Source organism: Chanodichthys erythropterus, chromosome 12 (assembly GCF_024489055.1).
Source record: "Chanodichthys erythropterus isolate Z2021 chromosome 12, ASM2448905v1, whole genome shotgun sequence".
Lineage (NCBI taxonomy): Eukaryota > Metazoa > Chordata > Actinopteri > Cypriniformes > Xenocyprididae > Chanodichthys > Chanodichthys erythropterus.
In genome coordinates, this window is record NC_090232.1 from 57,033,430 (window position 1) to 57,060,401 (window position 26,972).

General features: G+C 37.9%; 1 protein-coding gene across 8 annotated transcripts in view; it reads right to left on the reverse strand.

Annotated features, from left to right (window-relative positions):
* chst10 (carbohydrate sulfotransferase 10) overlaps window positions 1-26,972 on the reverse strand; it is a 155,879-nt gene that overhangs the window by 66,060 nt on the left and 62,847 nt on the right. The gene's annotated exons all lie outside the window — the stretch shown is intronic.

Consider the following 26,972-nt stretch of genomic DNA (forward strand, 5'->3'; position numbering starts at 1 on the left):
TTATAATTCTGAAGGTGAGATCCAATTCATATTTCTTTATTAAATAACTTGCAAAGTAATTTGAAAACTTTCTGTGAGACGTAATTTCACAAACAGCATGAGTGGATCTGCGCAAGCTCTCTCTTTCCCTCTCAAACTTCGCAAATTGGCTTCACATCACCACATTGCGTCCGTCCGCACTATACACAGGCTTCACACTGCACAGGTATTTGTCTCTTGCACAATCGAGGCAGTGTCGCATTAATTAAGATCCAGCACTCCGGATCTTAATTACATTTAATAATTAAGGATAATTAATTTCCTGTCGACTGACGAAAGAAAAACATGAACATCTTAGATGACATGGGGGTGAGTAAATTATCAGGAAAATTTTATTAAAAGTGACTGATCCTTTAATTTACTAACTCCCCTGACTGCTTTGTCGGACATAATGGCGGATTTGGCATTATGATTGGTTAGATCGCCTGTCAATCAAACTCCCTGCAAAGGGTCAATTAACGTGAGAGCGCAATTCCACAAATGTGCCAATGGGAGTGGCAAGTTTTGCACATGATCTACTCTCTGGTCCTCTTTGGTCACTTTTCAATTTTTAAAAAACACAGCTTCATCAGAATGGTACGAAACTTGGTGACTTATGGCATTGGGAATGTGAACACACACACAAAAAAATCTGAGGGCAAGATTCGAGCAGGCTAAGTGGTCATAAAAAAAAAAGTCACACTTGTGGTATTCGGTCAAAAATGACCGACCATAGGAAATTAATGGGAAATCGACAAAAAAACAAGAATTCAGATAATTTTTGTGTGTACAATCTACAAATCAACCACAATGCTGAAAAAAGTACACAGCAGTGAATGGATGACACTAAAACATCAAGAGTGTGATATAGACAAACCCACTCACACATGCACACATTGCCAAATCTGGATTTTCTGTTTATGACGGAAACTTGGACTAAAGTCCTTTTTCTGAACCTGTTCCTCAAAACTGCTAATTTTTTAACTCTTCGCGATCCTCTGGTCGTGGGGGAGGATTGGCTGTTGTTTTTAAAAACTCATCAAAAAACTTTTTAAAAACCTTTCATGGCCACATTATCCCGATTATGATTATGATATCATTATGATGTCTACAAGAGTTTTGAGGTCCAAATGTCTCTAATAGACATGGCAAATCGACCCCCACAGTTTAATAATGCTTTTTTGAGTGAATTTGCAGGCTTTTTGGGGAATGTAGTAACTAGACATGTGCCGATATTTGGTAATACGATATATCACGATAATGAATATGGACTATATTGTTATCGTGGGCACTTAAAAATACAGAGAATAATTATTTATTATGAATTATTCAAATTTTTATATTACATTTTATGAATGCCTTCCCCATCAACTGTATAAAATGCACAACACCACTGTATGCGGCGTCAAAGAAGCATGCACACTGATGTAAACAAACCAACGTAACTGAGTAGCTCATGAGGGAACAAGTGAATGTAACATATGCACACTTATCAGGTCAATAAAATCTGGAATCTTCAGGATGCTTCTCGCATGCTGGACTGTGTTGTAATCTGACTTCGGCTCCGGCCGGTCCAGAAAAAACAGACACTCTGACATTTTTGTTACCCTCCGAGGTAAAGCAGAGGGCCCCATTTCCTAGCTCTTGGGACATCAAAGGGCCAGATCACATTCCAACACACACCACACACACACACACACACACACACACACACACACACACACACACACACACACACACACACACACACAAAAACACACAAACATGCTAAGAGATTGTATGTACAGCTATTCTTAAAATATAACGCATTATTATAAAATATAAAATGCATTGTTCTATTTATTTAATAATACTGTGAAGAAAGTACTCCATCTCGAAATCCGATCTGATAGCCATAAATCATGCAAATTCAGCTGGGAGACAAGACAAAGAAACTTTGCCCGCCATACAGTGCTACGCATCTATTGGCCGTTCCAACTCAGGAGGTGTTTTCGCTTGATTTTTCCATAAAAGCAAATGACACATGCTTTTCCTTTGTCTCCCGATTGTCTCTCGACTGCCCCTGAACTGCCTCAGGTGACAGCACTGTCATCACGCGCTCAGCTCCTTCCGGGACGACCATCTCCTTGGACTCTCTCTCTTCTTTCTTCTATGTCATCTTACGTGTCAGTTAAACCTTGTTTGAAAACCCCACCAGAGAAACCCTCTCGGAAAGGACCAACCAAGCCAAGCGCATTGAAACTCTGCTGCATACCGACTTGAACCATATGCAAGTATTAATTTATCTGAAATTTGTTTAAACTGATTTCTGTGCTGGCTCTCAAAAGGGTTAACTGTCATAATTTGCCATTCTTTGACCATCCTTCCTTTCCTGTCTCTACTTTCCCTTTTGTATATATTTGTATATTCTGTATTTAGACGTATAATCTCTGTACTAGTAGTTTTCATATATTAAACACATTATTCATGCTCGATTGTTCTCTTGCTCCTTCAACAAAAACCAGGTCACTTTAACGTTTTGATCCTATATCCTTGCTTTACGTTTGGATGCTTGAATAGGAAGTCTTTCTTGTGGCCAGAGAAAAATCTTCCTTTCGATAATTCCGTGAGGATTTAAAGGTTTGCTGGACAACGATTATTAAACCAGAACTAATCATATATGTAATTGATTATGATTCGTTGTAATTAATTCACAATATATGTTTAATTCCCCCTTGGGTTGATATATGCATAATAATAAATCATAAAGCTTTATTATATTCATATATCTAACTCATAAATTAATTAATTACTGTACAAAACCGCTACAGATATTTGGTGGAGAATGCGGGCAATGTTTTAAACTTAATGTTTTAAGCAGAAAGCAGTCTATCTGATTTAACGATTGATGTAAGAATTTGGAGCTGGTCACGTCCTGATGCAACGTGACCCGTAACAGCAGCGAAGCAATCCCACAAAAGTTACATATTTGTGCCGTGTGCACTAAAGTTTGCACAAAAGGGACTGATTCCCAAAGTTGTGTACCCGTGAGTAAAACGTTACATATTTGTGTCCAGTAAACTGGCACCAAAGAATCCGCTGAGGTTCTATAGTTGTAATCGTGATCGTGCAGTTAAATCAGCCGTAAAGGGTAGGACCCTACAGGCGTGCTCTTTTTTTATATCACAAATTAAAGAAGGTGGATGCAGTAACTCTGACCAGACGCCAGAGGGCAGTCTGTTCAGGTGTGGCACCCCTCCCTACTTATTGGTTGTGTGGACTCATTGACGCCACCGTGTGTACATTCTGAGTAAAAGCTGCTCTCCATACTTTGAACTGAATCGTCTCTATATTATCTTTTGCTGCTCTAGTCTGCTTGGAGTTGTAAAAGTAATTTGTTTTGATGGTTATCCTTATTGATCGTTTTTTTTTTTTTTTTGGAATGTGGTTTGCTGATTTAAATTTGATTTAAACATGTTTAAATTTGTAATTTAAAATTAAGTTGTCCTTCCAACCAGATAATTCACTTTCTGGAAGTGCTCCCCCATGTGGACACGCCCCAGATAAGTCAATTCCCTGCGTTGTTTTCCTGTGTTCACAGATTTACTCTATTCTATTCTATTGTAGGGACCCGTTCGACAGACGTTACCAAATGGCTTTATCAGCCAGAGGCATGATTGAACAAAGCTTCATTTGGTCCAAAAGATCCATTTCCTGACAGGAAAAACCTAGCCTTAACAGAAGTGATGATGCGACTTCTTTTAACAAAGGACTCTGTCTAAAGGACTTCTTTGCTCATCAGCAATAAACTAATCAGAACCTATCACGTGGGTCTGATCACATTAAATCTATTGATTCTCTCACAAAACCCTCTTGTACTATCGGACGGAACAGGAAAACACCCATCAACGGATTTAAAGACGAATCTGTCCTATCAATACCTCCCTTGTTTGAGCAATCCATCCTGACCCGGTCACTCGTGACTCCGGTCAAAGTTTAAACTATGCTTAAGGACTCAATCTTGAATCTTAAAAGGGACAATTGTCGATTACTTAAAGTATTAACTATATCCAGAATAACACTTGATATCATGTGATTCTTCTTTCTCTTATAATCATTGTTTTTAATTAGGTCAGTCTAGTAATATGTGTGTAAGAAGTGTGTCGTGTTTGAGCTCTAAATGCAGAATTTATAATTCTCTGTAATTCTGTGTGAATGAAACATTGAAATTCAGTATCAGGAAAATATTGAAACTTTATAAAGTTGTTAATAACACAGGAGAATGTTCTGCAGATATCACGCGATGTGATCAATAGACAATAGACGAGGCATGTCTAATCTCCGTAGCAACGTCTCATTGGAGGATCGCATCTGAAGGATGGAGCCAGAATTGCTCCTTTAAAACTATGCTGTCCGAACAAGCTAAAGTCAGAAATATGAAATAAGCTTAGAGTCAGAAGCTGGAAGTCAGAAGTCGGTCAGAAATACTTTGACCATGGCTGAAAAGTTGCTTGGGTCATGCTGAAAAGAAGAGGTCGAGAAGATCCTTTATCAGGGCTGATTTTCCATCTAAACAGCCGCCGATTTCAACTACGAGCCACGCCGCTGATCATTCAACAGCCGTCACATCCAGATTCCAAAACCCTCTGTGAAATATCTGACCAAAGTCTCCCAAGAAGAGAGCCGCTCAAGCCAGACGCTCAGATCAGAACAGCAACATCCTTCAAAGCTTCCGCGCAACCCACAGGGCTTTCCCGGGAAGACGTCACCTGAAAGACAGCCAATCCAGAACGGGATTCCGCTGTACACGAGTCACGGAACAACCCGACTACCTCAGCTGTCACAGTAAACGCAGGTACAAGCAAACTTCTCTCTCTCTTGCTGGAAACTGGTGAAACTCCTTTAAACCTAAAGAATCAAGCCAAAGCTCTGCTTTTGTGATTTTCCTCAGGTTATGAGTTAAGTTAGCACTGAACTTGGGACTTTTCATAACTCATCAACTCCGCGAATGTGTGTGCATGTATGTATGTGTGTGTGTGTGTGTGTGTGTGTGTGTTTAGCCTTAGTTTCCTGTAATCATTAGAAGTAGTCAATAAATCTTGTTTTGATTTTCACATATATGAGTTTCTTGTGTTGTGTGTCAAATTACTGCCTTAAACGTAAAAGATCAAGTTACCTCTTGCTTATAATATAATAATTACAATAATAACAATAATCATAATAAAATATTGTTACTGTTGGCCGCAGAATAATATTTTATCCAGAATTGGTAAAATACTCTTACCTCAATTTTGGAAGAATAATTGATGAAGTGTTGAATATTAATTCTGAATCATTTACAGTGAATCATTTACAGTTGATTAAATTCTTATTCCCTTTAACAATTTAATTGAGCTAATAAATGACCGTAAGGTACATTACACTATTTTACTTTATTTTGGTTCTACTGTGTTTTATTTCATTTCCCTTTTTGGTCTTTTCTCTCTTGAGTTATTTCTATTTTTATTTTTTCACTTTGGAAATTCTTTCCTTTTATGACTTACTGTTCTATTTTATCCACTCTTAGTCCTGTGTCCTGTTTGTTATTGTCACATTCACACGCACATCCAAGCCTCCCTTATTTTATACACTTATTTTAAATGTAATTAAATAACATTTAAAGGTGCCCAAGAACTTTTTTTTAAAAAGATGTAATATAAGTCTAAGGTGTCCCCTGAATGTGTCTGTGAAGTTTCAGCTCAAAATACCCCATAGATTTTTTTCAATTCATTTTTTTAACAGCCTATTTTTGGGCATCATTATAAATTAGCAGATTCAGGGCTACTGGCCCTTTAATTCTCGTGCTCCATGCCCACGGAGCTCACGCTTGCCTTGAACAGTGCATAAACAAAGTTTACACAGCTAATATAACCCTCAAATGGATTTTAACAAAGTGTTCATCATGCATGTGGCATGTATGCGTGGGATTATGTGAGTATTGTATACTGTTATATTGTTTACATTTGATTCTGAATGAATTTGAAGTTTACTCCATGGCTAACGGCTAATGCTACACTGTTGGAGAGATTTATAAAGAATGAAGTTGTGTTTATGCATTATACAGACTGCAAGTGTTTAAAAATGAAAATAGTGACAAATGAGATTTACATAAGGAGGAAGCAATGGAGTTTGAGACTCACTGTATGTCATTTCCATGTACTGAACTCTTGTTATTTGACTATGCCAAGATAAATTCAATTTTTCATTCGAGGGCACCTTTAATTTTAATTTAAAATTAAGTAGTGTCAATCAGTTGGCATTTTGCTTATCAAGAAGCAAGTCCCTTTAGGGAAATTCACAAATAGGGAAGGCTTTCTCCTCTCTTTGTCCCATGCTGTTCCTCTGTGCATTTATTTAAATTTAATTGAACAAAGTTTAATTCAAATTTGAATCAAGTGCCTCTGAATTGTCCCATTTTCTCCCTTCTTCCCATTCTGTAATTCTATTCACTCATTTAAATTAAATTGAACAGAGTTTAATTCAAGTTTGAATTGTTGTGGAAATTTTAAATTTTCATATGCTTTTTACCTGTATTCTTGTGAAATATGATGCTTATGGAACATGATATGATGTTTGCTTAAGTGGTAGTGTTTAACATAGTATGGGGAAATTCAAGATGTATGTTTAAAACATGTCTGTGCTAACAATGTGTGGAAAGTTACAGCCACTAAGGGATGTTCCAAATATGGTAAAAGGACAGAGGCTTCGGCCTTGGAGGTTAGAAATATAAAAGTGAGGGGAAGCTTTCGTTCTTGGTCTTACACTCTGCAGCTACTTGTGTTTCTGTATGACCTGTCTGACCTTTCTTGCAAGAAATAAAAGCTTTAACCCTCTGGAGTCTGAGGCTGATTTGGGGCCTGGAGAACTTTTGACATGCCCTGACATTTGTGCTTTTTTCAGTTGTTCATAAACATATTAATGGAAAAAGTGTCATTACACTGTATTCAGCACAAACTAGGCTACAATAATATGTGAGGAACATGTATGTACATGTTTGTGTTTTTGAAGGAATAACATTTATGCGTGGTTGTTGAAAAAACAAAAAACTTAAGTCACTGAAATAAGGCCAAAAAAAGTATAATAAATCTGTGTTCATAAGACTTTAGGGTATTGGAGGTTGTAGACTAGAGTTTTTGCTTCAAAATTATGTAAAAATTATGCTGCCTACTCCTTCATATAAAACAATATATTGATTTAGTTTTTGTAAGACACTTTTTGCCAAGAAACACAGTATGCGAGGAGGCGTGAATCACCACTGAAAATGGGCCATTCTCACCTGAGAAGACAAAAGAATTGGATAGTAATGAGCTGAAATGACTTGCATATTAATGAGGCATTTCAGTCAGGTAGGCTGTGAAAAAAAACCTGTGATGTCTCAAGCTCATTATGATATATGAAACATACAGAAAAATATTATTACAATATAAAGTAATGGTTTTATATTATACTTTAAAATATAATGTATTTCTGTGATGCAAAGAGTCTGAATATAGGCTTTTAGTTTAAAAGCATGCACATTTGGAGAAATATTGGATTCTCATATGCTTATGTCAATTTTCTATACAGAGGAGTTATATTAACTTAATATTCATTGTCATTACTATGAGCGCTAGTGTTTTCAATTCATCCTTGAAGTCGGAGGGCGCTCTGTGCATTTTAGTCCACAAATTCATCTAAAAGAAGAAGAGGCTATTCCATGAATGGAGTTTCCAATACATACAGCAGCCGGAGGGCGCTAAAGAAACAAAAACTCATCCAAACTTCATCTGTAGAAGACAAGTAAACAGGAAGTAACTGCATGTCTTCTAGAGATCGCTAACCATGACTTTTACATCCAGATAAACACTTTTCAAGACAATAAATACACGTTTGAGATAATAAATGCATGTATTGACTGAATTAGCGTCTGAATAGCGCTGGCTCCGTGGGCGTGGCCGCATTAGCAGATAATGAGCTGAATCACGGACTTCTGACATGGCTCTCTTTTCATACAGATTACATAAACAAAGAAGGTTTGTTTTCGATTTGACTTACATGATTTAAAACCTGACATCTTAACGTGTAATTTTTTTGTCATTAGTATTCACTAAGTTACAGTTCATTTTCTGAGAACTATCAGATTGGAGTTCGTTCAGAGGGAGAGGAGAAATCACGCATCATGTTAGTTTTCTTTATTTTACAAAAAGCACAACATTCTGTTTTTACTCTGAGTGTACACAAATGAAAGAAGATATTCCACAGATTAAAATGGTGTATAACTCTTAATTGTATGTGCAACATTGACGGAGTATTTTGAGTCTCTTTCACACTGATAAGAAAAAAACCACGGTGGTATCGCCGGCGATACCGTCAGACCTCAGAGTGTTAAAGACAATTGGACGTGTTTGTCTCTTATGCAGTAGAGTCGGAGTTGATTTTTGCCACAACAATTGGTGTCAGAAGTGGGATTCCTTGGATGTGCCTTTTGGACCCGAGAGCAGACGGTGACTGATCATCCTGGACTTAATAGTAGTCTCAGCCCTACCCCGAATAGATTAAGGGATGAGGGGCCGACCGCCAGGGTCCAGAGGGGTACACCACTGGAATCAGAAAACGAACCCGGGTGGCTACACGACTCTCTGGTAAGAGATAAATTTAAATTTTATGGGGAATTAAGTGTAAGGTGTGATTTGGTAAAGTTTGGAAGATTAGGAAACAGGAAAAAATTGAAAAAAATTGTGATTTAAGTGATTTAAATATGAGTTTATGTGGGTAAAATAGGTTTTTGAATAGAAAAAGTGAAAAAGGGGAATTTATGATTTGAAAATTATAATTAGGAAACAGGACAAACCATTGTGGCGACTCTGACTGACTCTGTGGTCGTGGTCCGGAGGGTTTTGGGAATTGAGGTCGGCTGCTGTGGAAAATTTCCAGGGAGAAATTTTGGGATCTTTTTTTAACATCATAAAAAAGAAGCAGTGCGAGCAAGAGGTTCCTAAAACTGACCACGTTTGGTCCGGAGGGTTTTGGGAATTGAGGTCGGCTGCTGTATAAAATTTCCAGGGAGAAATTTTGGGATCTTTTTTTAACATCATAAAAAAGAAGCAGTGCGATCAAGAGGTTCCTAAAACTGACCATGTTTGGGTATTGAGAGCACCTTCCAAGGTGGAAGGTTTGCGATCGGCGATCTAGGCTGGATCACACTGAAACAAATTTTGGGATTGAGCCCAACTACAGACGGGGTTGCTGTAGTTTATAAATTTGTGAAAGTGTGACAGTCTGAGCGCTCGAGTATATAGTGATCTGAGCAGAGAGGCTCAACCCGTCCAATTTTGGGATAAAAGTTGGATCTGGAGGAGACGTCACCAGATTATTAGGTGCGCGCTGTAAGGAAATCCACGGGAGTCAGAAAAGGAGAACCAAAATGGGGAATCGCAGAGCAAGCTTGCAAAAAAGTGTGTGTCTAGGGGACATTGATAAATTAATTAAGTATCACGATTTCCCAGCAGAAGGGACATTAAGTTTAACTCTGCTCACAATGATAAAAGCTGAAGTAGAGGCAGGAAATCAGGTGAAAGCGGGCAGCTGGAAAAGAAAACGTGTGTGTAAACTGCGCTCAGACAGTGAACTGCTGGTTGCAGGAAGCAGAAAAGAGAGAGCGGAGAGCTCTGCAGAAACAGTTAGTGCAACCGGTAGAGGAGGAAGCATAAAGAAGGATAAAGAAAAAACCTGAAGAAAAACAGAAAAATATAAAACAATAAAAATGAAGGGAAAGTTAGTTAAGTATTATGGTTTCCCAGAAGAGGGAACGTTGAGTGGTCATAAGACTTAAGGTCGTAAGGGAATGAGTTGGAGAGAACTGCGATTTGGGGATGTTGTGTTTGTGTGAGAGCAATGTGTGTGTGAAATGTAAGCAAACTAGAGATTGTAGGCTAGAGGAAGCAGACAGAAGGGAAAAAAGGTTAATGAACGTAACTTACAAAAAAGTTTTGTTTATTCATCCATTAAATGGATGCATGACATTAGATGTCTAGAGAACTACAATTTATATAAGAATGGTTGAAGGAGAAAGCAGCTATAAGGCTGTCAGTCCAACCAAGTAGTAGAAATATGATTAAAATAATATTGTGGTTCTGCATAACAGTAGAAACCATATTGATCATATGTTTTGCATCTGCAAACTAACTTTTTGATAGTGAGATAAGTGGCTGTGATGAAGTGAAATATAGCAGGAGAAAATTAATTTTATGAAAGTGAAAATGAAAAATTCTAAAAGAACTTTGGGGGAAAAAGGTTGAACAGTTTCAAGTATGTTTTTATGTGATTAGCGCCTTGCTATCAAAATGTAAAATGACTAAAATGATTTTGGACCTTTAATGTCTAAATGTTTGGTTTTTGATGGTCAAAAGTAAAATGGCAGAAAAATGAGACTGCCAGTTGTAACAAAGACTCAACCTGACTGGAAATTTGTAACCTCTAATTTCCATGATGTGTGAGTAAAAGACAAATATAAACAGTTGTTTATTTGGAAATCAATGTAATTTCTGGCAAAGTCTTAAGCTAGGCCAGAGTCAAAAGACATTAGATAAAGTTTGATTTTAAAAGTTATAAAAGACAGAGTACCAGTCCTTAAATCCTCAGTCTCTCTCTCACTCAAAGTCAGCCAAATGCTGCTATCTGAGCTTGTGTCATAAGAGATAACAAGCTATTTATAGTGAAGCACAGTGTCTCAGTTGAAAATCATGGACACAGAGATGTGAAAAGAAATGATTGCCATGAAGAGGGAAATTAACTGTTAAATGTGTTAAAGGAAAACTCAATGGGTGTAAAGAGGTCTTTAAAATAGTAATATAGACCTTGAAGGACAGAAGTGACTATTTTGATGAATTTCTTCTATGACCAGTAACTTTTTTTGTCTGATCTTTGTCACCACCATGTGCAGGGCCGAAGGCTCCAGTTATAGATGTGGCAGAACACTACACTGAATGGACAGTGAGAGTTAAATTCACTGACAACAGTCTCAGCACTGATATGTTGCTGTTGAGAGAATGCACAGTCTAATGATTTTAGTGATTAAATACTGCTGTTATTAACCTGTCTCCATGTTTTAACACTATTATTAGGCAGTCCAATGGCTCTGGTGGCTCTTGAATGCAACTTCCCTAAGCTCCAGAAAACACCTGATTCTTGTGAAGAAAACTGTCAAAGATCTGGAATGATGGGAAAGAGCGGTAACCAGTGTGCACGAGGTGATTTCTCAAAGACGGGTAAGATCCTCTTTGGCCAGACGAGGACAACCTAAGGCAGGGGGTTGCCGCCGCCACTGGGCACTTACCCTGATGGGAGGTGTTTATGTGAGATTGGTATGAGAGTTGAGCAGGATATCTGTGAGGCCAGCAGCATCATGAAGGGGGAATGACCTGTGAGAAGAACAGCAGTCTGACCCAAAAATGCTCCTCTATACCACTCACCAGAAACCGCGTTCCTGAGAGGGCTTGTTTTTCATTGTGACAAGCACCTATGCCAGGGGACAAGACCCTGAGAAAAAAAGAGTATTGATATAGAGCTGATGGGAATGAGCTTTCAAGAGCCGACTGAGAACATGAGGTGATTGTCCGTAATTTCTGGGGAGACCAGAGTAAAATTTAGTGACATGATGTTTGGTTGGCAAGAACTGTATAGAAGTTTAGATTCAGCAGTATGATGAATCCCTGAATTCATGAGGCTGTGTGATTTTGAACTAATGTGTCTCTATCATAGTTTTTACTCCTGCAGGTCATTAGACATGGCAGAGGATAATTCCAAGGCAATGGTGGTGTTAAAGATGAAGACTGATTTTGTAGATTCAAGAGAAAGTTAAGTGCATTCAGCATTTAAACTAAAGATACCCTCAAAAATGGCTACTGGCATAACATATTTTAAAGATTAAAACATTTACATTTGACCAAGGGTTATGTATGTTAATTTGATGTTAAATTCAGTCTAAGTTACAGTCTTGAGAGGCTGCTGAATTGATTATTTGTGAAGAGAGAGAGAGAGAGAGACGGCTGGGGTAGAGGCAAGGATACTCTGTCTGTCTGTTATCAGTCTGCTAAAGTTTAAACAAAACAAAGCAATGAGACTAGAACCAAAACAACCCAGCTGACTTTTGTGAAAAAGAATTAAAATGAACAGAGATGTTTTGAGACTGAATAAAAGATCATGTAAGAAACTAAGTAAAGATCTACAGAACAAATGGGAAGTTTAAAGATATGCTTTTAGAATTAACACCAAAAGCAACTTTGAAAGTAAGCAGTTTATAGTCATGTGTGTTTAGTGTGAATGAGTGTTTTATCGTTACAGATGGGTTAAGTGAAACGAGAAATTTGGAGAAGCAGATATTTGGGTTGAATCTGATGAAAAGACGATACAGAACATGGGACGAGCTTTAAGTGGATTTTTTATCCAGCTCTGTCTACTAATGGTAATTACGACCACTTTTGTCATTTATGATATTGATTTGAATTACTCTCTGGATTAAGTTTAAGTAGTTATGGAAAATTGGAATTGAGAAATTGAAGATTGCCGTCCATGAGTTAAAATCCCTTGTCTAAATTCAACTTGGGGTCTGAATTTAAACACTGTCAGTTATGTGTGATCACAATGCTAAATGTAAAATGTAGACTTGACGGCAGAGAAACAGTGACACACTGGCAGTAAACAAGATTATCCAGAGAGCCCAGTAACCTACATAGAACGAAGGATGATGAGAAGAAAGATCATTGTTGTTTGATTATCCTTGATCAAGTCTGTACACCATGACTTGACCTGCTAGATAAACCATTTGAACTGTGAGTACGTGTTGTTTGTAGATGGCTCTGTCTTCAGACACAAAACAACAGGCTGGAATGGCGAAGGATAAGTTGTGACCATGGAATGTGAAGTGTTGGTTTCAGAGCTACTGTCCTCTATTTGGCATAAGCAGATGAGTTTTGACCCTCACTGGAGGGGGTAGACTGACTGAAAGAATTGTAAATGAGTGCGCTTCAGAAGTACACCAAGCATTGGCTGAGGTACCTGCTAATTGGAGCTAAACATAAGAATAAAGTGGTCCTGTTTGTCAGAGAGTGTGTTGAGACTACAGACTGGAGTCTCAAGAAAAGAGTGACGATGTGAGTTACAGTGAGAAGTTAGGAGCTTTTATGACAGAAAACAAGGGAGAAGTCAAGGTGGAAAGAATTGTGATTATCTATACAAGTGCTCATTATTAGTTTGGGGTGGTAGACGATCTTTGGGGTGCTGTGGTTTGAATTTCTGGTTGTGCCCAAACTAATAAAAAAGTTTCTGTTTCTTTAGGAAGTGCTGGAGCAGACACAGGAGATTGTGTGTAATCTGTCATCTGAAAATAACCTTGATTTTTCTAACTCTTTACAGAGCATGCTCAGAGACAGAGAAAACTGGAGGAAATCTGGTTGTAGAATTACAGATGGATTTTAGTTTAGTGTTGATGGCAAATGTTGTTTAGAGGAACATGTCACCAACCACTATGATCAATTAATGATGAACAATGTATCAAAAAGGGGGATGGTAACTAATGAATGGATGGCTGAAAATAAGCCTGAAAATTCTAAATTAGGTTGGAAGAACCCATTTTTGGGAACTGAAGGGGCTAAACAACGAGTGGCATTAACAGAATTGTGTGAACATGACATGTTGAACTATTGCAAAGCAATGTTTTCTATTTTCTATTATGTTTTCTATTTCTATCTGTATCCTATCTAAAATTTTCATGTAGGTGAAATCAGCTCAAGGAATTCCAAATCACCACTGAGGCTGGACAATGACATCATGGGCTACAAAATGGATCTGTTGTGATAAGATGTTATAGAACCTAAATTTGCATGCTATATGTCTGTAAAATGAGGGATTTCTATGATTTGGGTGATGTATCTGAATTTGTTGTTTGTATGAAGATCAGAAATGAAGTAGAAGCAAAGAAATGTAAAATGTGACTGAGGTATTTGACTTCATGGTAAAGCCCATTCTTTATCTATCCTATTTAGCTTGCTAAAACACAGGGTCTATCCCCACAGAAAAATCCTTAAGCATTTTCTAACTTTCTTCACCTCACTGTGATGTGAAATGAAGTAGAAGTAATCATTAGTTATCAATGAATGATAAGAAGAGGGAATTGTTGTGGAAATTTTAAATTTTCATATGCTTTTTACCTGTATTCTTGTGAAATATGATGCTTATGGAACATGATATGATGTTTGCTTAAGTGGTAGTGTTTAACATAGTATGGGGAAATTCAAGATGTATGTTTAAAACATGTCTGTGCTAACAATGTGTGGAAAGTTACAGCCACTAAGGGATGTTCCAAATATGGTAAAAGGACAGAGGCTTCGGCCTTGGAGGTTAGAAATATAAAAGTGAGGGGAAGCTTTCGTTCTTGGTCTTACACTCTGCAGCTACTTGTGTTTCTGTATGACCTGTCTGACCTTTCTTGCAAGAAATAAAAGCTTTAACCCTCTGGAGTCTGAGGCTGATTTGGGGCCTGGAGAACTTTTGACATGCCCTGACATTTGTGCTTTTTTCAGTTGTTCATAAACATATTAATGGAAAAAGTGTCATTACACTGTATTCAGCACAAACTAGGCTACAATAATATGTGAGGAACATGTATGTACATGTTTGTGTTTTTGAAGGAATAACATTTATGCGTGGTTGTTGAAAAAACAAAAAACTTAAGTCACTGAAATAAGGCCAAAAAAAGTATAATAAATCTGTGTTCATAAGACTTTAGGGTATTGGAGGTTGTAGACTAGAGTTTTTGCTTCAAAATTATGTAAAAATTATGCTGCCTACTCCTTCATATAAAACAATATATTGATTTAGTTTTTGTAAGACACTTTTTGCCAAGAAACACAGTATGCGAGGAGGCGTGAATCACCACTGAAAATGGGCCATTCTCACCTGAGAAGACAAAAGAATTGGATAGTAATGAGCTGAAATGACTTGCATATTAATGAGGCATTTCAGTCAGGTAGGCTGTGAAAAAAAACCTGTGATGTCTCAAGCTCATTATGATATATGAAACATACAGAAAAATATTATTACAATATAAAGTAATGGTTTTATATTATACTTTAAAATATAATGTATTTCTGTGATGCAAAGAGTCTGAATATAGGCTTTTAGTTTAAAAGCATGCACATTTGGAGAAATATTGGATTCTCATATGCTTATGTCAATTTTCTATACAGAGGAGTTATATTAACTTAATATTCATTGTCATTACTATGAGCGCTAGTGTTTTCAATTCATCCTTGAAGTCGGAGGGCGCTCTGTGCATTTTAGTCCACAAATTCATCTAAAAGAAGAAGAGGCTATTCCATGAATGGAGTTTCCAATACATACAGCAGCCGGAGGGCGCTAAAGAAACAAAAACTCATCCAAACTTCATCTGTAGAAGACAAGTAAACAGGAAGTAACTGCATGTCTTCTAGAGATCGCTAACCATGACTTTTACATCCAGATAAACACTTTTCAAGACAATAAATACACGTTTGAGATAATAAATGCATGTATTGACTGAATTAGCGTCTGAATAGCGCTGGCTCCGTGGGCGTGGCCGCATTAGCAGATAATGAGCTGAATCACGGACTTCTGACATGGCTCTCTTTTCATACAGATTACATAAACAAAGAAGGTTTGTTTTCGATTTGACTTACATGATTTAAAACCTGACATCTTAACGTTTTTTTAGACATAAGTGTAATTTTTTTGTCATTAGTATTCACTAAGTTACAGTTCATTTTCTGAGAACTATCAGATTGGAGTTCGTTCAGAGGGAGAGGAGAAATCACGCATCATGTTAGTTTTCTTTATTTTACAAAAAGCACAACATTCTGTTTTTACTCTGAGTGTACACAAATGAAAGAAGATATTCCACAGATTAAAATGGTGTATAACTCTTAATTGTATGTGCAACATTGACGGAGTATTTTGAGTCTCTTTCACACTGATAAGAAAAAAACCACGGTGGTATCGCCGGCGATACCGTCAGACCTCAGAGTGTTAAAGACAATTGGACGTGTTTGTCTCTTATGCAGTAGAGTCGGAGTTGATTTTTGCCACAACAATTGGTGTCAGAAGTGGGATTCCTTGGATGTGCCTTTTGGACCCGAGAGCGGACGGTGACTGATCATCCTGGACTTAATAGTAGTCTCAGCCCTACCCCGAATAGATTAAGGGATGAGGGGCCGACCGCCAGGGTCCAGAGGGGTACACCACTGGAATCAGAAAACGAACCCGGGTGGCTACACGACTCTCTGGTAAGAGATAAATTTAAATTTTATGGGGAATTAAGTGTAAGGTGTGATTTGGTAAAGTTTGGAAGATTAGGAAACAGGAAAAAATTGAAAAAAATTGTGATTTAAGTGATTTAAATATGAGTTTATGTGGGTAAAATAGGTTTTTGAATAGAAAAAGTGAAAAAGGGGAATTTATGATTTGAAAATTATAATTAGGAAACAGGACAAACCATTGTGGCGACTCTGACTGACTCTGTGGTCGTGGTCCGGAGGGTTTTGGGAATTGAGGTCGGCTGCTGTGGAAAATTTCCAGGGAGAAATTTTGGGATCTTTTTTTAACATCATAAAAAAGAAGCAGTGCGAGCAAGAGGTTCCTAAAACTGACCACGTTTGGTCCGGAGGGTTTTGGGAATTGAGGTCGGCTGCTGTATAAAATTTCCAGGGAGAAATTTTGGGATCTTTTTTAACATCATAAAAAAGAAGCAGTGCGATCAAGAGGTTCCTAAAACTGACCATGTTTGGGTATTGAGAGCACCTTCCAAGGTGGAAGGTTTGCGATCGGCGATCTAGGCTGGATCACACTGAAACAAATTTTGGGATTGAGCCCAACTACAGACGGGGTTGCTGTAGTTTATAAATTTGTGAAAGTGTGACAGTCTGAGCGCTCGAGTATATAGTGATCTGAGCAGAGAGGCTCAACCCGTCCAATTTTGGGATAAAAGTTGGATCTGGAGGAGACGTCACCAGATTATTAGGTGCGCGCTGTAAGGAAATCCACGGGAGTCAGAAAAGGAGAACCAAAATGGGGAATCGCAGAGCAAGCTTGCAAAAAAGTGTGTGTCTAGGGGACATTGATAAATTAATTAAGTATCACGATTTCCCAGCAGAAGGGACATTAAGTTTAACTCTGCTCACAATGATAAAAGCTGAAGTAGAGGCAGGAAATCAGGTGAAAGCGGGCAGCTGGAAAAGAAAACGTGTGTGTAAACTGCGCTCAGACAGTGAACTGCTGGTTGCAGGAAGCAGAAAAGAGAGAGCGGAGAGCTCTGCAGAAACAGTTAGTGCAACCGGTAGAGGAGGAAGCATAAAGAAGGATAAAGAAAAAACCTGAAGAAAAACAGAAAAATATAAAACAATAAAAATGAAGGGAAAGTTAGTTAAGTATTATGGTTTCCCAGAAGAGGGAACGTTGAGTGGTCATAAGACTTAAGGTCGTAAGGGAATGAGTTGGAGAGAACTGCGATTTGGGGATGTTGTGTTTGTGTGAGAGCAATGTGTGTGTGAAATGTAAGCAAACTAGAGATTGTAGGCTAGAGGAAGCAGACAGAAGGGAAAAAAGGTTAATGAACGTAACTTACAAAAAAGTTTTGTTTATTCATCCATTAAATGGATGCATGACATTAGATGTCTAGAGAACTACAATTTATATAAGAATGGTTGAAGGAGAAAGCAGCTATAAGGCTGTCAGTCCAACCAAGTAGTAGAAATATGATTAAAATAATATTGTGGTTCTGCATAACAGTAGAAACCATATTGATCATATGTTTTGCATCTGCAAACTAACTTTTTGATAGTGAGATAAGTGGCTGTGATGAAGTGAAATATAGCAGGAGAAAATTAATTTTATGAAAGTGAAAATGAAAAATTCTAAAAGAACTTTGGGGGAAAAAGGTTGAACAGTTTCAAGTATGTTTTTATGTGATTAGCGCCTTGCTATCAAAATGTAAAATGACTAAAATGATTTTGGACCTTTAATGTCTAAATGTTTGGTTTTTGATGGTCAAAAGTAAAATGGCAGAAAAATGAGACTGCCAGTTGTAACAAAGACTCAACCTGACTGGAAATTTGTAACCTCTAATTTCCATGATGTGTGAGTAAAAGACAAATATAAACAGTTGTTTATTTGGAAATCAATGTAATTTCTGGCAAAGTCTTAAGCTAGGCCAGAGTCAAAAGACATTAGATAAAGTTTGATTTTAAAAGTTATAAAAGACAGAGTACCAGTCCTTAAATCCTCAGTCTCTCTCTCACTCAAAGTCAGCTAAATGCTGCTATCTGAGCTTGTGTCATAAGAGATAACAAGCTATTTATAGTGAAGCACAGTGTCTCAGTTGAAAATCATGGACACAGAGATGTGAAAAGAAATGATTGCCATGAAGAGGGAAATTAACTGTTAAATGTGTTAAAGGAAAACTCAATGGGTGTAAAGAGGTCTTTAAAATAGTAATATAGACCTTGAAGGACAGAAGTGACTATTTTGATGAATTTCTTCTATGACCAGTAACTTTTTTTGTCTGATCTTTGTCACCACCATGTGCAGGGCCGAAGGCTCCAGTTATAGATGTGGCAGAACACTACACTGAATGGACAGTGAGAGTTAAATTCACTGACAACAGTCTCAGCACTGATATGTTGCTGTTGAGAGAATGCACAGTCTAATGATTTTAGTGATTAAATACTGCTGTTATTAACCTGTCTCCATGTTTTAACACTATTATTAGGCAGTCCAATGGCTCTGGTGGCTCTTGAATGCAACTTCCCTAAGCTCCAGAAAACACCTGATTCTTGTGAAGAAAACTGTCAAAGATCTGGAATGATGGGAAAGAGCGGTAACCAGTGTGCACGAGGTGATTTCTCAAAGACGGGTAAGATCCTCTTTGGCCAGACGAGGACAACCTAAGGCAGGGGGTTGCCGCCGCCACTGGGCACTTACCCTGATGGGAGGTGTTTATGTGAGATTGGTATGAGAGTTGAGCAGGATATCTGTGAGGCCAGCAGCATCATGAAGGGGGAATGACCTGTGAGAAGAACAGCAGTCTGACCCAAAAATGCTCCTCTATACCACTCACCAGAAACCGCGTTCCTGAGAGGGCTTGTTTTTCATTGTGACAAGCACCTATGCCAGGGGACAAGACCCTGAGAAAAAAAGAGTATTGATATAGAGCTGATGGGAATGAGCTTTCAAGAGCCGACTGAGAACATGAGGTGATTGTCCGTAATTTCTGGGGAGACCAGAGTAAAATTTAGTGACATGATGTTTGGTTGGCAAGAACTGTATAGAAGTTTAGATTCAGCAGTATGATGAATCCCTGAATTCATGAGGCTGTGTGATTTTGAACTAATGTGTCTCTATCATAGTTTTTACTCCTGCAGGTCATTAGACATGGCAGAGGATAATTCCAAGGCAATGGTGGTGTTAAAGATGAAGACTGATTTTGTAGATTCAAGAGAAAGTTAAGTGCATTCAGCATTTAAACTAAAGATACCCTCAAAAATGGCTACTGGCATAACATATTTTAAAGATTAAAACATTTACATTTGACCAAGGGTTATGTATGTTAATTTGATGTTAAATTCAGTCTAAGTTACAGTCTTGAGAGGCTGCTGAATTGATTATTTGTGAAGAGAGAGAGAGAGAGAGACGGCTGGGGTAGAGGCAAGGATACTCTGTCTGTCTGTTATCAGTCTGCTAAAGTTTAAACAAAACAAAGCAATGAGACTAGAACCAAAACAACCCAGCTGACTTTTGTGAAAAAGAATTAAAATGAACAGAGATGTTTTGAGACTGAATAAAAGATCATGTAAGAAACTAAGTAAAGATCTACAGAACAAATGGGAAGTTTAAAGATATGCTTTTAGAATTAACACCAAAAGCAACTTTGAAAGTAAGCAGTTTATAGTCATGTGTGTTTAGTGTGAATGAGTGTTTTATCGTTACAGATGGGTTAAGTGAAACGAGAAATTTGGAGAAGCAGATATTTGGGTTGAATCTGATGAAAAGACGATACAGAACATGGGACGAGCTTTAAGTGGATTTTTTATCCAGCTCTGTCTACTAATGGTAATTACGACCACTTTTGTCATTTATGATATTGATTTGAATTACTCTCTGGATTAAGTTTAAGTAGTTATGGAAAATTGGAATTGAGAAATTGAAGATTGCCGTCCATGAGTTAAAATCCCTTGTCTAAATTCAACTTGGGGTCTGAATTTAAACACTGTCAGTTATGTGTGATCACAATGCTAAATGTAAAATGTAGACTTGACGGCAGAGAAACAGTGACACACTGGCAGTAAACAAGATTATCCAGAGAGCCCAGTAACCTACATAGAACGAAGGATGATGAGAAGAAAGATCATTGTTGTTTGATTATCCTTGATCAAGTCTGTACACCATGACTTGACCTGCTAGATAAACCATTTGAACTGTGAGTACGTGTTGTTTGTAGATGGCTCTGTCTTCAGACACAAAACAACAGGCTGGAATGGCGAAGGATAAGTTGTGACCATGGAATGTGAAGTGTTGGTTTCAGAGCTACTGTCCTCTATTTGGCATAAGCAGATGAGTTTTGACCCTCACTGGAGGGGGTAGACTGACTGAAAAATTGTAAATGAGTGCGCTTCAGAAGTACACCAAGCATTGGCTGAGGTACCTGCTAATTGGAGCTAAACATAAGAATAAAGTGGTCCTGTTTGTCAGAGAGTGTGTTGAGACTACAGACTGGAGTCTCAAGAAAAGAGTGACGATGTGAGTTACAGTGAGAAGTTAGGAGCTTTTATGACAGAAAACAAGGGAGAAGTCAAGGTGGAAAGAATTGTGATTATCTATACAAGTGCTCATTATTAGTTTGGGGTGGTAGACGATCTTTGGGGTGCTGTGGTTTGAATTTCTGGTTGTGCCCAAACTAATAAAAAAGTTTCTGTTTCTTTAGGAAGTGCTGGAGCAGACACAGGAGATTGTGTGTAATCTGTCATCTGAAAATAACCTTGATTTTTCTAACTCTTTACAGAGCATGCTCAGAGACAGAGAAAACTGGAGGAAATCTGGTTGTAGAATTACAGATGGATTTTAGTTTAGTGTTGATGGCAAATGTTGTTTAGAGGAACATGTCACCAACCACTATGATCAATTAATGATGAACAATGTATCAAAAAGGGGGATGGTAACTAACGAATGGATGGCTGAAAATAAGCCTGAAAATTCTAAATTAGGTTGGAAGAACCCATTTTTGGGAACTGAAGGGGCTAAACAACGAGTGGCATTAACAGAATTGTGTGAACATGACATGTTGAACTATTGCAAAGCAATGTTTTCTATTTTCTATTATGTTTTCTATTTCTATCTGTATCCTATCTAAAATTTTCATGTAGGTGAAATCAGCTCAAGGAATTCCAAATCACCACTGAGGCTGGACAATGACATCATGGGCTACAAAATGGATCTGTTGTGATAAGATGTTATAGAACCTAAATTTGCATGCTATATGTCTGTAAAATGAGGGATTTCTATGATTTGGGTGATGTATCTGAATTTGTTGTTTGTATGAAGATCAGAAATGAAGTAGAAGCAAAGAAATGTAAAATGTGACTGAGGTATTTGACTTCATGGTAAAGCCCATTCTTTATCTATCCTATTTAGCTTGCTAAAACACAGGGTCTATCCCCACAGAAAAATCCTTAAGCATTTTCTAACTTTCTTCACCTCACTGTGATGTGAAATGAAGTAGAAGTAATCATTAGTTATCAATGAATGATAAGAAGAGGGAATTGTTGTGGAAATTTTAAATTTTCATATGCTTTTTACCTGTATTCTTGTGAAATATGATGCTTATGGAACATGATATGATGTTTGCTTAAGTGGTAGTGTTTAACATAGTATGGGGAAATTCAAGATGTATGTTTAAAACATGTCTGTGCTAACAATGTGTGGAAAGTTACAGCCACTAAGGGATGTTCCAAATATGGTAAAAGGACAGAGGCTTCGGCCTTGGAGGTTAGAAATATAAAAGTGAGGGGAAGCTTTCGTTCTTGGTCTTACACTCTGCAGCTACTTGTGTTTCTGTATGACCTGTCTGACCTTTCTTGCAAGAAATAAAAGCTTTAACCCTCTGGAGTCTGAGGCTGATTTGGGGCCTGGAGAACTTTTGACATGCCCTGACATTTGTGCTTTTTTCAGTTGTTCATAAACATATTAATGGAAAAAGTGTCATTACACTGTATTCAGCACAAACTAGGCTACAATAATATGTGAGGAACATGTATGTACATGTTTGTGTTTTTGAAGGAATAACATTTATGCGTGGTTGTTGAAAAAACAAAAAACTTAAGTCACTGAAATAAGGCCAAAAAAAGTATAATAAATCTGTGTTCATAAGACTTTAGGGTATTGGAGGTTGTAGACTAGAGTTTTTGCTTCAAAATTATGTAAAAATTATGCTGCCTACTCCTTCATATAAAACAATATATTGATTTAGTTTTTGTAAGACACTTTTTGCCAAGAAACACAGTATGCGAGGAGGCGTGAATCACCACTGAAAATGGGCCATTCTCACCTGAGAAGACAAAAGAATTGGATAGTAATGAGCTGAAATGACTTGCATATTAATGAGGCATTTCAGTCAGGTAGGCTGTGAAAAAAAACCTGTGATGTCTCAAGCTCATTATGATATATGAAACATACAGAAAAATATTATTACAATATAAAGTAATGGTTTTATATTATACTTTAAAATATAATGTATTTCTGTGATGCAAAGAGTCTGAATATAGGCTTTTAGTTTAAAAGCATGCACATTTGGAGAAATATTGGATTCTCATATGCTTATGTCAATTTTCTATACAGAGGAGTTATATTAACTTAATATTCATTGTCATTACTATGAGCGCTAGTGTTTTCAATTCATCCTTGAAGTCGGAGGGCGCTCTGTGCATTTTAGTCCACAAATTCATCTAAAAGAAGAAGAGGCTATTCCATGAATGGAGTTTCCAATACATACAGCAGCCGGAGGGCGCTAAAGAAACAAAAACTCATCCAAACTTCATCTGTAGAAGACAAGTAAACAGGAAGTAACTGCATGTCTTCTAGAGATCGCTAACCATGACTTTTACATCCAGATAAACACTTTTCAAGACAATAAATACACGTTTGAGATAATAAATGCATGTATTGACTGAATTAGCGTCTGAATAGCGCTGGCTCCGTGGGCGTGGCCGCATTAGCAGATAATGAGCTGAATCACGGACTTCTGACATGGCTCTCTTTTCATACAGATTACATAAACAAAGAAGGTTTGTTTTCGATTTGACTTACATGATTTAAAACCTGACATCTTAACGTTTTTTTAGACATAAGTGTAATTTTTTTGTCATTAGTATTCACTAAGTTACAGTTCATTTTCTGAGAACTATCAGATTGGAGTTCGTTCAGAGGGAGAGGAGAAATCACGCATCATGTTAGTTTTCTTTATTTTACAAAAAGCACAACATTCTGTTTTTACTCTGAGTGTACACAAATGAAAGAAGATATTCCACAGATTAAAATGGTGTATAACTCTTAATTGTATGTGCAACATTGACGGAGTATTTTGAGTCTCTTTCACACTGATAAGAAAAAAACCACGGTGGTATCGCCGGCGATACCGTCAGACCTCAGAGTGTTAAAGACAATTGGACGTGTTTGTCTCTTATGCAGTAGAGTCGGAGTTGATTTTTGCCACAACAATTGGTGTCAGAAGTGGGATTCCTTGGATGTGCCTTTTGGACCCGAGAGCGGACGGTGACTGATCATCCTGGACTTAATAGTAGTCTCAGCCCTACCCCGAATAGATTAAGGGATGAGGGGCCGACCGCCAGGGTCCAGAGGGGTACACCACTGGAATCAGAAAACGAACCCGGGTGGCTACACGACTCTCTGGTAAGAGATAAATTTAAATTTTATGGGGAATTAAGTGTAAGGTGTGATTTGGTAAAGTTTGGAAGATTAGGAAACAGGAAAAAATTGAAAAAAATTGTGATTTAAGTGATTTAAATATGAGTTTATGTGGGTAAAATAGGTTTTTGAATAGAAAAAGTGAAAAAGGGGAATTTATGATTTGAAAATTATAATTAGGAAACAGGACAAACCATTGTGGCGACTCTGACTGACTCTGTGGTCGTGGTCCGGAGGGTTTTGGGAATTGAGGTCGGCTGCTGTGGAAAATTTCCAGGGAGAAATTTTGGGATCTTTTTTTAACATCATAAAAAAGAAGCAGTGCGAGCAAGAGGTTCCTAAAACTGACCACGTTTGGTCCGGAGGGTTTTGGGAATTGAGGTCGGCTGCTGTATAAAATTTCCAGGGAGAAATTATGGGATCTTTATTGAACCACATCAAAAAGAAGCAGTGCGATCAAGAGGTTCCTAAAACTGACCATGTTTGGGTATTGAGAGCACCTTCCAAGGTGGAAGGTTTGCGATCGGCGATCTAGGCTGGATCACACTGAAACAAATTTTGGGATTGAGCCCAACTACAGACGGGGTTGCTGTAGTTTATAAATTTGTGAAAGTGTGACAGTCTGAGCGCTCGAGTATATAGTGATCTGAGCAGAGAGGCTCAACCCGTCCAATTTTGGGATAAAAGTTGGATCTGGAGGAGACGTCACCAGATTATTAGGTGCGCGCTGTAAGGAAATCCACGGGAGTCAGAAAAGGAGAACCAAAATGGGGAATCGCAGAGCAAGCTTGCAAAAAAGTGTGTGTCTAGGGGACATTGATAAATTAATTAAGTATCACGATTTCCCAGCAGAAGGGACATTAAGTTTAACTCTGCTCACAATGATAAAAGCTGAAGTAGAGGCAGGAAATCAGGTGAAAGCGGGCAGCTGGAAAAGAAAACGTGTGTGTAAACTGCGCTCAGACAGTGAACTGCTGGTTGCAGGAAGCAGAAAAGAGAGAGCGGAGAGCTCTGCAGAAACAGTTAGTGCAACCGGTAGAGGAGGAAGCATAAAGAAGGATAAAGAAAAAACCTGAAGAAAAACAGAAAAATATAAAACAATAAAAATGAAGGGAAAGTTAGTTAAGTATTATGGTTTCCCAGAAGAGGGAACGTTGAGTGGTCATAAGACTTAAGGTCGTAAGGGAATGAGTTGGAGAGAACTGCGATTTGGGGATGTTGTGTTTGTGTGAGAGCAATGTGTGTGTGAAATGTAAGCAAACTAGAGATTGTAGGCTAGAGGAAGCAGACAGAAGGGAAAAAAGGTTAATGAACGTAACTTACAAAAAAGTTTTGTTTATTCATCCATTAAATGGATGCATGACATTAGATGTCTAGAGAACTACAATTTATATAAGAATGGTTGAAGGAGAAAGCAGCTATAAGGCTGTCAGTCCAACCAAGTAGTAGAAATATGATTAAAATAATATTGTGGTTCTGCATAACAGTAGAAACCATATTGATCATATGTTTTGCATCTGCAAACTAACTTTTTGATAGTGAGATAAGTGGCTGTGATGAAGTGAAATATAGCAGGAGAAAATTAATTTTATGAAAGTGAAAATGAAAAATTCTAAAAGAACTTTGGGGGAAAAAGGTTGAACAGTTTCAAGTATGTTTTTATGTGATTAGCGCCTTGCTATCAAAATGTAAAATGACTAAAATGATTTTGGACCTTTAATGTCTAAATGTTTGGTTTTTGATGGTCAAAAGTAAAATGGCAGAAAAATGAGACTGCCAGTTGTAACAAAGACTCAACCTGACTGGAAATTTGTAACCTCTAATTTCCATGATGTGTGAGTAAAAGACAAATATAAACAGTTGTTTATTTGGAAATCAATGTAATTTCTGGCAAAGTCTTAAGCTAGGCCAGAGTCAAAAGACATTAGATAAAGTTTGATTTTAAAAGTTATAAAAGACAGAGTACCAGTCCTTAAATCCTCAGTCTCTCTCTCACTCAAAGTCAGCCAAATGCTGCTATCTGAGCTTGTGTCATAAGAGATAACAAGCTATTTATAGTGAAGCACAGTGTCTCAGTTGAAAATCATGGACACAGAGATGTGAAAAGAAATGATTGCCATGAAGAGGGAAATTAACTGTTAAATGTGTTAAAGGAAAACTCAATGGGTGTAAAGAGGTCTTTAAAATAGTAATATAGACCTTGAAGGACAGAAGTGACTATTTTGATGAATTTCTTCTATGACCAGTAACTTTTTTTGTCTGATCTTTGTCACCACCATGTGCAGGGCCGAAGGCTCCAGTTATAGATGTGGCAGAACACTACACTGAATGGACAGTGAGAGTTAAATTCACTGACAACAGTCTCAGCACTGATATGTTGCTGTTGAGAGAATGCACAGTCTAATGATTTTAGTGATTAAATACTGCTGTTATTAACCTGTCTCCATGTTTTAACACTATTATTAGGCAGTCCAATGGCTCTGGTGGCTCTTGAATGCAACTTCCCTAAGCTCCAGAAAACACCTGATTCTTGTGAAGAAAACTGTCAAAGATCTGGAATGATGGGAAAGAGCGGTAACCAGTGTGCACGAGGTGATTTCTCAAAGACGGGTAAGATCCTCTTTGGCCAGACGAGGACAACCTAAGGCAGGGGGTTGCCGCCGCCACTGGGCACTTACCCTGATGGGAGGTGTTTATGTGAGATTGGTATGAGAGTTGAGCAGGATATCTGTGAGGCCAGCAGCATCATGAAGGGGGAATGACCTGTGAGAAGAACAGCAGTCTGACCCAAAAATGCTCCTCTATACCACTCACCAGAAACCGCGTTCCTGAGAGGGCTTGTTTTTCATTGTGACAAGCACCTATGCCAGGGGACAAGACCCTGAGAAAAAAAGAGTATTGATATAGAGCTGATGGGAATGAGCTTTCAAGAGCCGACTGAGAACATGAGGTGA